The 11,270-nt window shown below is 32.6% G+C and overlaps 1 long non-coding RNA gene across 1 annotated transcript; it reads right to left on the bottom strand.

Annotated features, from left to right (window-relative positions):
• Positions 1 to 1,811: 1,811 nt before the first annotated feature.
• Positions 1,812 to 4,956, bottom strand: LOC128238684 (uncharacterized). The gene is made up of 4 exons (XR_008261755.1): positions 4,718 to 4,956; positions 4,113 to 4,271; positions 3,738 to 3,869; positions 1,812 to 3,292 (listed from the first exon to the last, which is right to left on the bottom strand). It is a non-coding gene; the product is annotated as an uncharacterized LOC128238684 (long non-coding RNA).
• Between the last annotated feature and the right edge of the window lie 6,314 nt (positions 4,957 to 11,270).

Here is an 11,270-nt window from a genome sequence, read left to right as displayed (position 1 = left end):
GTTTGAGAGTCATATGGTTTAAGAGTCATATGGTTTAAGATTCATATGGTTTGAGAGTCATATAGTTTGAGAGTCATACGGTTTAAGAGTCATATGGTTTAAGAGTCATATGGTTTGAGAGTCATATGGTTTAAGAGTCATATGGTTTGAGAGTCATATGGTTTGACAGTCATATGGTTTAAGAGTCATATAGTTTGAGAGTCATATAGTTTAAGAGTCATATAGTTTAAGAGTCATATAGTTTGAGAGTCATATGGTTTAAGAGTCATATAGTTTGAGAGTCATATAGTTTAAGAGTCATATGGTTTAAGAGTCATATAGTTTGAGATTCATATGGTTTAAGAGTCATATAGTTTAAGAGTCATATGGTTTGAGAGTCATATGGTTTAAGAGTCATATAGTTTGAGAGTCATATGGTTTAAGAGTCATATGGTTTGAGAGTCATATGGTTTAAGAGTCATATAGTTTGAGAGTCATATGGTTTAAGAGTCATATGGTTTAAGAGTCATATAGTTTAAGAGTCATATGGTTTAAGAGTCATATAGTTTGAGAGTCATATGGTTTGAGAGTCATATGGTTTAAGAGTCATATGGTTTGAGATTCATATGGTTTAATAGTCATATAGTTTGAGAGTCATATGGTTTAAGAGTCATATGGTTTAAGAGTCATATGGTTTAAGAGTCATATAGTTTGAGATTCATATGGTTTGAGAGTCATATAGTTTAAGAGTCATATGGTTTGAGATTCATATGGTTTGAGAGTCATATGGTTTGATAGTCATATGGTTTGAGAGTCATATGGTTTGAGAGTCATATGGTTTAAGAGTCATATGGTTTGAGATTCATATAGTTTAAGAGTCATATGGTTTAAGAGTCATATAGTTTGAGATTCATATGGTTTAAGAGTCATATAGTTTGAGAGTCATATGGTTTAAGAGTCATATGGTTTAAGAGTCATATGGTTTAAGAGTCATATGGTTTGAGAGTCATATGGTTTGAGAGTCATATAGTTTAAGAGTCATATAGTTTGAGAGTCATATAGTTTGAGAGTCATATGGTTTAAGAGTCATATAGTTTGAGAGTCATATGGTTTAAGAGTCATATGGTTTAAGAGTCATATGGTTTGAGAGTCATATGGTTTGAGAGTCATATAGTTTAAGAGTCATATGGTTTGAGATTCATATGGTTTGAGAGTCATATGGTTTGAGAGTCATATGGTTTGAGAGTCATATGGTTTAAGAGTCATATGGTTTGAGATTCATATAGTTTAAGAGTCATATGGTTTAAGAGTCATATAGTTTGAGAGTCATATGGTTTAAGAGTCATATAGTTTGAGAGTCATATGGTTTGAGATTCATATGGTTTAAGAGTCATATAGTTTGAGAGTCATATGGTTTGAGATTCATATGGTTTAAGAGTCATATGGTTTGAGAGTCATATGGTTTGAGAGTCATATGGTTTGAGAGTCATATGGTTTGAGAGTCATATGGTTTGAGAGTCATATAGTTTAAGAGTCATATGGTTTGAGAGTCATATGGTTTGAGAGTTATATGGTTTGAGAGTCATATGGTTTGAGAGACATATGTGTCGATGCCTGTAAAAAGGGGTACAAAGGTGCAAAAATGACATCTGCTCTTTTTGGTAGTTATTTATAGAGTACATCATTAGAAACAATTTGGCGAAAATTTGAGGTCTAAATCTTAAGTACTTTTGTTGTTATGACGATTTAAAGAAGCACAGGAGTCGATTAATTTATCGATGAAAGTGTCAAAAAGTGGCATATTTTTTTAGATAAAGAAATGAAACAACACATGTTTTTTTATGTCTTTATATAATTTGTAGTTATATATCTTACACAAAATAACATATTATTGAACTGGTGACAAAATTCTTGTAAAATTATGATTGAAGTTTTAAATGGCAATCAAAATGTTACCATGACAACCACAATACGATGCAATTCAATATTAAACGTAAAAGGGATCACACACGCCGCTCTTAAAAAGTACTTAAATAACCTAAGCATTGGCAGACACTTTACAAATATATTTAAAAAAAAAATTATTCAAAATGTTTAAGACTTTTGTTGCTATGGTGATTTCAGTCCAAAGGGGGTCAGTGTACAAAATATATTCTATTCTCGAAATATGAAGAAAATGTACATCCATAAATAGGTATTTTCATGTATCTATGCATTTTGTAGCTATGCTTATTATACACATTATAATTTCACTAATGGACATTCCTGTAATAAAAAACAATAAATGTAACAAATATACACAGAAGCATTGCCATGGCAACAAAAATACAAAGTAGTGTATTTATTGTCTCTGTACATGTGTTTGAATCATTATTTCTTAAAATATTATAAGTTAACATAATGCAATATTGTATTTATATGTATAAAACATATTACTACACTAAGAAACAAGTTGTAACCATGGCAACCACAAGTATCAATTTTCAATACATTACATGTACAAATCAATTCTAGAAGAAAACTTAATGACAATAAAAATTGATAATATTAGCATAAAAAAATATCACTGCATCATTTGTTAATTGTCAATGTTACTGTAATTTGATGAAAAAAGGATATTAGGGTTCTAGCAAGAGTTATGGAAGGTTTCTGCACCCTGTTCTTTTTTGGAAGCACCCGTCATGAAGAGTAAGATTGGCAGCCTCCTGCCTTCATAGAATTTAAAGCTTAAGACAGTCAAATATTGATTTAGTTTTGATAACAACTTTATATTCACAAGATTATAAATACACACAGGCTTTAAATATTTGGCACTTGAAACCTAATAGTACTTCAATTAAACATTATACAATATTCCTAACATTTTCTGTAACATTCAAAATGTTAAAATTCTTCACAGCTAAATGAAGGGTGTCCTATTGACACATGGAAACCTGTATCTTTTCTGTGGCTCCCTGTCTTTCTTTAACCTGGCTAATCCTCTAAGAGGTTTGTTTATATAGTAACAGTAAATGTCAGCTTCTAATTCCTACAGATTTCTTATACTGAGAAATAATGTTATTACTTATTTCTGAATGTCAAACACTAGTCCAAACAAACAGCTCTAAAAAGTTAATTAACAGGTTGTACAGTTTGTTCAATGCTTTAGTTGAGACTGTCTATGGCACTCTGTCTTTTTCAATGTCTAATCTGCTGTATTCTCTGATCTTGTCATGTTAATACCACTGCCGTTCAAGATCCATCCCCTTGATGCAGATTTTGGAAAGGAGTTCAGGGTACACAACTGCTCTGGTTTTCATCAAGGTAATGTTTGCTGAAAGTATGGATTGATAGAAATTATGTCTAGTTCAGTCATATTTTGACATCACAAAAAACATACCAAAAAACAAGCTTATATAGAGACCAAGATATCATGCCAGTGTTTTGACAATGGGAGGAGTTACTTGGCTAGTTAAAACAGTGTTTATTTTTGTTTAACATTGTTGAAAATTTAAAATGTAATACCAAAATAACATACTTATGAAATTTCACATATCCATTCTTCCTCTGGCAACAGGTATGCAAAGATGTATTTTATCAATTTCAACAGTTATTGAGTTATGGTCAAGGTTAATTTGTTTACATGTAATTGACAACAATTAAAAGGCTAACGCTGAGATGAATACTCTTAAAAATCTAGTGCTCAATTCTGTTAGGTAAGTATTTTCAAAATTAAAGCATTTTACTTTAGGGCTTAATGTGAAAAATTTATTCTCTACCTGCTAAGACAAAGTGCCAATTTCGGCTTTTCTTCTCCAAGCCATGGTACTTGAAGTAGTGATCATCATGCTCACAAAAGTGTCTGCTCCCTTTTAATTCAGTCTCATCGAAGAAATAAACTGCTTGTTGTCCTGCAACATTTGATACACATCTTTATTTTATACATGCTATTTTGTTTATCTAAAATATTGCATGATTTCAAAATAAAATATGGAAACCAGTTAATTATTCGGTATTACACAATATGTTTTCTGATTACGTATAACAAGGTTGTCATGTGTGCAACCAAAAATCTTCTCCTTGCTTGGAAAAAGCTGTCAATTAACAACCATTTATTAATTTGTGAACTTAAGTTATAAATAACTAAAACATACCAGAGTGTCCTGCACATACTCCAAACTATGATGACACCGCATTTCCATCAAGTTTTGAACAATGTTGGACCAATCGGTTGGGCATGATTGGGGAAGAAGACTGGCAGGCAATGTCCCAACTGTTATGGAGGGGGCCGGGCAGGTAACATGGATACTGTCCTGAAATAAGATAGCAATATGATGTTATGTAGTGCAGTGTCTCTTGTCAATTCATTATTGTTGTTATCAAAACTCATAAACAGAATTTCAATTATCTACACTGTTATCGTGGTGGACAGGTTGAGTTTTTCTAGTAAATGAAGGTCATTCATAAGTTACACAAATCCTTATTAAAATGTCATCAGTGTCGTTGACATGTACATCGGGAACACTTTACTCCCATGACTACAAAAACATATGAATCGGTATGATAAGAAATTTATATAATTAAACAAGTTAATTCATTATTATGGAAAATGTGGTATGGAAATTAAATAAAACCGCCAGTTCAAGCCATTTGTTTACTTCCGGGTTTATGACAATTGACGAATATTTTCGCCTTTATCTATATCATTTTAACATAATAACATTTAATATTAAATTTATACAACTGCAATGATATTTACCTGTCAAAACTCGACAGAAGCATCCTCAAAAAGCAGCAAATGAAGACAAAAACCTTAAATGTTTGAAAATTTCTTGTTTGTCAATTACTAACCGGAAATTACGTATATGCATAAGGGAGATAACCTTGTTGTTATTATACTCGTCGCTATCGGTAACATCGTTGTCGGAGAATATGTATATTTTATGGATGCAATTTAAACAATTGTTGTACGTTAAAATTTAGAAATCTAACAAAGAAATGGTGACTTATACCAATAAAAGTCAGTGAAATAAATCAACAAAACTTTAAACACGTTTTTCTCGAAATTGAAATTGCCGACTTTGTACCCCTTTCTACAGGCGTCGTCATATTATGGTTTAAGAGTCATATGGTTTGAGACAAATTAGACATAAACGAAATTGAAAATACAGATTTCAAATGCATTTAAATATTTTTATCAATAAATGTTGCCACTACAGCTTAAAAATTGTGCCTGTTATTTCCTAGCTCTAGAGCAATTATGGGGGCTAACTCGTCTTGCATCTCAACCATGGTAAATGTCGGTAATCAAAAACAAACCAGACGTGCATTCAATTTCCTGTACCAATCAAAACAAAAACTCCAAATCAAGCTAATATTGATAATTTACTGTTTATACACAGCAGTTTAGATATATTCCGTTGAAGCGACGCAAGTGACATAAGGGCGGCGCATGGACCGAACGTGACATCGATCGATGTCATAATAAACTATTCCATTCTGGATAAGGGCATTTCAAAGGTTGTTATTTTCATTCCTGACACAACCCTCTGACCGAGCTTGTGCAAACAACCAGAGCAGACTGCCCCTGTCAAAACACAATTACATCGTGCCTACTTTGAACCGGTCAAATGTTGACGCGGTAACAGCCCTATTGCAACATATACGGTCTCCTTGATCGGATAGGCACGTCAGCCCGCAAATTTGTACAGTTACAGATACCGTGCTGTCTTGCCGTACTGAACGCTGCTTCAAAGCTTCGTCGCATATGTGTTTACGTGTGAATGGGTCTGTTCTTGCGTTAGTGTCACTAGATCTGCCGAATAGGCGGCGTTCTGCGACACCTTGTTTGTTGAAGAAGTGGCAGGATTTGTATTTTCGAATGTGCGTTACGTTATCGCCCCAGGCAAGCGTCGTAAATGCTTAATTAATCTGGTTTTCGCTAGGTCTTAGCAGTTTGGTAAAGCATTGATTTAAAATCAGATAAGATATTTCATTTATAAAAGGCAATGAGAATGTGAAAACACGATTCCGTTTGTACATTTCCCATGGGTTTGACAAGGACGATTATCAATCCCTTTCAAACCAAGCATGCCAAAATTGAAGAAAACAAAACACGTCTTGAATGCATTTAAACACATCATTTCAGTAAGTATCATAAAAAAGTTATATTACGTTCGAATGCCATTTTGGTTTAGGGTTTTGCGTGAGCGTAGACTAGTGAGGCTCATTCGATCTCCCCGTCATCAAATCTTAGATTCAATATCTTACATAAACGCAACATATATTCACAAACGTTTTATTTGTTTTCAGCATGAACGGATGTATTTGTCATGCAAATATCCATAACATAAATGTTATACGCCTCAACAAAATAAATCATCGCCTGTTCACTTCAAAATCATTGCCCTTATGTGTTAACAATATAAGTATTCGTCTTTGGACATAAACTGCATCAAACAAATGCATTATAAGAATATGTGTACTGTAACAATTTGAATGGGAACTCAATGGATCTCAGTTACCTTTTGTCAGTTACAAAACACATGTGTATTTTAACTATTTTCGTATTTGTTCAAATATTTCCTTGTAGCGAATCATAACTGTAGAAAGCATTCAGCTTAATAAATATTGTAAAACAAACACACAAAAAACGTGACACAAAAGAGCGTAAGCTAATTTTATGATTAAAGCAATTGCATCAACTTCTTTAATGGTCTTCTCTTACTAAAGGAACTATGGCATGTTTTTCTTATAGTAACATGCCAATTCTTGCCAGTGTCCTTGTGGCATAACGGATAATAACTTGCTAGAAATATCAGATACTCAAATGAACAGTCGAATTGAAATGAAAGTTATAAGCATATTTGTCTTTAACCAAACGTTATTGGTTTGTAATGTAAGGTATATATGGGACACGCAACATTATTGGCCCGCCAATCTTATTGGGGTTCGTCTTTGTTCGACATGGCATTTGCAAGTTCTAACGTTTATGACCAAAACAGGGAATGTGAATTACTTTTCAATGTACTTGAGAAATCATCCCAATCATAGCGGTAGGAAAGTACGACCATTTTAAGAAAGAAACCTTCAGTATTTCCTATGTATTACACCTTACCGTAAATTATACGTATACATATTGATATTATTTACTGAGTTTGGCGTGTCCGCAGTTTTTGTTGTCTTGTGGTGTTAGTTGGTAAGCCCTTGTTTTTTAAACCTTTCGAATTATATTTGACATTGTGCACATGTAATTTTCACCTTCATCTAGTTCGTTAATCATATTTCTGAAACGTTTTTATAACAGAGAATAAGGCAGTATAGTTATATCTATATCTGTTCTAAACTTTGTTTAATTATAAGAAGAGCTACTTCCCTTGTCATAAAATAAGCAATCAATGCCTGATTTTGGATTTGCACATAATAGAATGTTAAGGTTTCGTATATATACAAGCGTTTTTTTTTTTAACTTTGACTAATAATTAAGGCATTCAACCAAAACCGGCAGCAAATGCCCATTAGGATATATTCCTAATAACCTTTAGTTCTACATTTAAATAAGAGACATCCGACTTAGAAAACATACTGAATTTTAGCAAAAATATTAAATATTCGTCAAATGTAAATGCAAACTGAATGGACTACTAAAACAGATACGGAAAAAATGCTTCATAAGAACGTTGCGCATGGCTTTATTTATAAGTCGATGCAATGTCACTGACATAGATTGGTGTCAAAAGCAGCAAAGAAAGGGAAGTAAGCTTCTAACTAAGGTGAAGTAGATATAAAAAATGTTTTTGATTTAAATGTATTTCGCATTGAACCACACTAAATTGGTTTCAATACACACAATATCATTTAAAGAAGAAATTTAACTGCAAGTTCACGTAATATTTATTAAAAGAATATTCGCAACCCAGAGTAAAAATGATCAAGTAAGCATGTTTGACTTTCTGCATGCTTTCCCTTCAACGCATGAAATAAATTTGAATCCATTTTGATCGTTTGTTGATTCAAATTTATTTCATGCCTTAAATGAACTCGCACAGTTTTTATCCAAATGCTAAATGCTTGTTTCTATTACGTATGTGACGGTCTATGGCAAAATGAGAAGTTTTATGATTGACTTTGAAAAATATTGCATCTACTGATGAATTATTGTAATATTGTTCAATTCATGTACATTGTAGTAATCATTTTCTTGTCGTGGTTGAAGACCACATTATGTTATCTTCTTATATTTCATATGCATTTATATATTTTTTAAAAGAATTGAACGCTACAATAATTACAGGATTAATGACATTTATTCTGTTCGTGTGATTCTTAAAAGTCATCCAGATATACATTGTCAGTATCTGCCATTATTTCAACATTGGTTTGCCTATCTGAACCGAAGCAGAGACTTCACGATGTTCATCTACACAATTGGGTTCATGCTATAATCCAGACTTAAAACGTATATGTTCTTTCTGTATTTTTTAAGTAACACATATCTACTTGTATGATATCAATATTGTCAAAATAAGAAAAACATTTACGAGGCTTACATAGCTACGAAATTGAACCTAAAGAGGGCATAAATATTTAAGCAAAAACCTTACTCTAAAAATTTCAGATATATCAAGTTATTGAAGATGGAATACAATCCTTGTAAGAATGTTCATAAAATAGTAATTGAAGAAAGCAATATATAAGTAAATATATTATCTCAGGCCCCCTTCTCTCTCTCTCTCCGTAAATAGCTTACTTTACGCATCGTTCAAATGTCACTGGCATATCAATAATGCATATATCCTCACAGAATTTCGCCCACATGTACCACATAAATCAAATTTACTTAATTTCAAGAAGCAAGACCCTGACAAACAGCAAAACAGTAAATTCACACCCTATATATAAATACAGCATTTCCTATGTCATGTTATTGCACGAAGATGAACGACACAGTTGAACACCCGCTTAAGAGCAGGAAAATTTAAAAGGTCTGTTTTTATCTTGTAGAAGACCTCAAATTGTGAAATGCTTTATCAGTAGTAATGCAACTAAAGCAGCTATGTGAATATAATTATACTAATATAAGACAGGAACAAGCCTAATAGCCAACACAATAAAAAAATATTACAAGCTGAGTTCTTGTAACGGCGATGATTGCTAATGGCAAAGCCCAACAACTATCAAAATCAGCGTCAGAAGTACGGAACTCTATGGAAATTTCATTTATGCATTTTCATTTAGAATTTTGTGATGACTGCCCTTTGTATGTAAAGAAAGCTTGGCAAAAATCAAAATGAAGCCGTGATGAAAGATTCAACTAGGGCTGTATCGAATGTTAAGTTAATGAAAAAAATGGTTGTATTTATCTTTCAGAAAGACGAAATATACAAAAACTGCCGTGTATTAAGCTATTTGAGATACTTAACCAGTTTAAATACAAGAAGAAAGTACCGCCTGTGATCATTAAAGTGTCAAATTACAACGTTCACAAAGTATTAATTGTGCAACTTTTCATTGCAAAACAGAGATATTTTCAAAGGATTTAATTTAATCATAAATCGATTGATATAACACACAATATTACAACTTATGCTTCAATTTAACACAATAAAAACTCCTATTGATCCTCAGTATGTTTGTTCGTATAAGGAGCCAGTTTATTGCTCGTATTGATCGTATAAGGAACTAAAGTAGAATTTTTATAGCGACCGTTTTAGAAACCATTTACTTCAACACAGTTGCTGTAAGTATAATTATTATATTGGAGTTGCAAAGCATTATTCATTTATGCGTAATAAATGTACTCATGTACGCATATCCATGTTTTAAGCAGCACATGTTGTTCATCCTCTTATCTTAATAATGGTTGAATGAACGATCACCCTCAAAATATTAAAATAGTGTTCTTTACCATATAAAATTCAACACCAATTTTCTAAACGCTGAACAGAATAACTCCAATGTTTATCATAAATAAGCCAGAATTTTTGGATTGTATAGAGTAATCGCTTGTTTCTCTTATTAAAAAAACGTGCGATACAACAGTCGTTAACTCATTCTAGAACTTCATATAGCCGTTCGACTAAAAAATGTAAACGTTTAATTTGTAGCGTCGGGTTGTTGTCCCTTTTGGCCAATTATATGAATCAATATATTTCTATTTTCTATTGGAATAACAAATAACAAACACATACAGGGAACCTAATTGAAGCATGGCCCAAGAGTTGGCCTCATTACAAAAATATTAATGTGTGTTGGCTACTTTGCTTGTTTTTATTATATCAACTTGTAGAGCGGGGTGTTTATTAGATGTCGGCATTAATTTGTTCTATGCCGACGTTTGAATGCTTTTTTCGTACCCCAATTTGCAGCTGTCTACGAATTAGAAGTTAAGAAAGCAATTGACCACAAACGCTTGGGCAATGATATTGTTTGAGGAGCGCCTGTAGTTCACAAAAGTTGGTTCTCTCGACTGTTTGTATAGAGAAAAATTCTATACGATTGCCTAATCAATGATATACGTTGAACGCAATGGGTTGACGCACTGTTAAAGTCTCCGGAACTTATTGCTTTATTAAAACGCACAGCTAGAGAACTGCTGGGATAGTATTGGGACAAGTGTTTGCTGTAAACAGTATCGGCATGAACACGCATTCCAGTAGTACGTTTTTAGAAAGCTTATTAAAGTATATTGACCATTACTTGTACAATGGATCCGTACGCAAACTGCAAAAGTGTTTTACAAACGAATATAATATAAATTATTTTGAATTTGTGTTTTAGCTTCCAAAAAATTGGATATAAACCAAATCGTTCTGCGTAGCATATAAACGAAACTACTGTGGTTAAAAACGCCAAATGCCATTCACCACAATTTACATATTATAAGAGAGTTTATTCAACTCGATTTCTTATTCGTTTTCTGCTAAGCTTTGTATGAACAGAATCTTCTTTGCCATTCTAGTATCAGGCCACGGGTACGTTGTGGATCAAACTTTGACAGAGGCTATTTAAAGTAATATCTTTGCTTGGAGGAACTCCACGTGATATCATAGAGTTGTTGGTTGTTTTGGTACAAAACCTATTTCCGTCGTCCGAATTCAATCGTTGATCACAATAAACAATAAAAACAATAGAACATAATTTTTATAAACATTTCTACTTATGTATCACTTTTTGTACATGTGTTTCTTCTACAGTATATCCATAGATAAAGTGCTAAAATACTCGCATGCAAACATACAATTACTTTTCTTAATATTGCTTGTTTACTCGACGGAACAATTTTCAATACAACTGTATTGTAATAAAAAACA

The sequence above is a fragment of the Mya arenaria genome, chromosome 6 (assembly GCF_026914265.1).
Source record: "Mya arenaria isolate MELC-2E11 chromosome 6, ASM2691426v1".
Taxonomy (NCBI): Eukaryota; Metazoa; Mollusca; class Bivalvia; order Myida; family Myidae; genus Mya; species Mya arenaria.
This window is presented reverse-complemented; position numbering and strand designations above follow the sequence as displayed.